Source organism: Coffea arabica, chromosome 3e (genome assembly GCF_036785885.1).
Source record: "Coffea arabica cultivar ET-39 chromosome 3e, Coffea Arabica ET-39 HiFi, whole genome shotgun sequence".
In the NCBI taxonomy this organism is placed as follows: domain Eukaryota; kingdom Viridiplantae; phylum Streptophyta; class Magnoliopsida; order Gentianales; family Rubiaceae; genus Coffea; species Coffea arabica.
The window spans coordinates 41985584-41986698 of record NC_092315.1 but is presented as its reverse complement, the minus strand read 5'-3'; the positions used below and the strand labels follow the sequence as shown (position 1 = coordinate 41986698).

The window sequence follows — 1115 nt, the reverse complement described above, 5'->3', positions numbered from 1 at the left end:
AGTGTATGCACCGATCAAATCGAGGAGTTGTACATTTCGATCCGGAAATTGAAAGAACATTACGCAGACAAAGGAGGAATACATCACATCAAGAGGAACAAGAGGTTTGGCAGCCAATAGAAGATATTTTGATAGAATTACAATTTGAGGAAGAAATGGCAGAAAATGAATCAAATAGGAGAATTCTGCGAGATTTTGCTTTACCGGGAGCACAAGGATCTCAAACTAGCATTGTAAGACCAACGGTAAACGCTAATAACTTTGAGATAAAACCATCACTGATTCAAATGGTACAACAATCTCAATATGGAGGTAATGCTACTGAGGATCCAAATTCTCACTTGTCAACATTTCTTGAAATTTGTGATACAATTAAGTTTAATGGTGTTAGTGAAGATGCGATTAAACTTCGATTGTTTCCATTTTCACTAAGGGACAAGGCTAAGGTTTGGCTACAATCTCATCCTCCAAATACTTTTACTACTTGGGATGAATTAGCTAAGGCTTTTCTTAATAAATTCTTTCCACCTGGAAAAACTGCTAAATTGAGAATGGATATAACAAGTTTCTCTCAACAGGAAGGAGAGACATTGTATGAAGCTTGGGAGCGTTATCGGGAATTGCAAAGAAGATGCCCTCATCATGGTCTACCCGATTGGCTAGTAGTCCAAACATTTTACAATGGTCTCACCTATCCAACAAAGACACATGTAGATGCAGCAGCGGGAGGAGCTTTAATGGGAAAGACAGCTGAGGAAGCTCAGCAATTGATCGAAGAAATGGCTGCTAACAACTACCAATGGGCAAACGAACGAGGTAATTCAAGGAGAACCGCAGGTATGCTTGAAGTAGATACCTTGAATATGTTAAGTGCAAAAATGGATAATGTGGTTAAGATGCTTAATAGGCAAGTTGGTTCTAGTTCTAATCAAGGAGTAGTTGTTGCAAGTTGTACCATTTGCGGCGGAGATCATGATGATTTTATGTGTTCTAGCAGTGAACAGGTTCAATATCTCAACAATTACAACCGTCCACCCCAAAACAATCCATACTCCAATACTTATAATCCAGGATGGCGTAATCACCCGAATTTTGGATGGAAAGATCAAGGGAAC

General features: G+C 39.1%; 1 non-coding gene across 1 annotated transcript; it reads right to left on the bottom strand.

The window, feature by feature from the left end:
• Positions 1 to 542: 542 nt before the first annotated feature.
• On the bottom strand, positions 543 to 649 carry LOC140004629 (small nucleolar RNA R71). Its single transcript, XR_011812688.1, has one exon. It is a non-coding gene; the product is annotated as a small nucleolar RNA R71 (small nucleolar RNA).
• Between the last annotated feature and the right edge of the window lie 466 nt (positions 650 to 1115).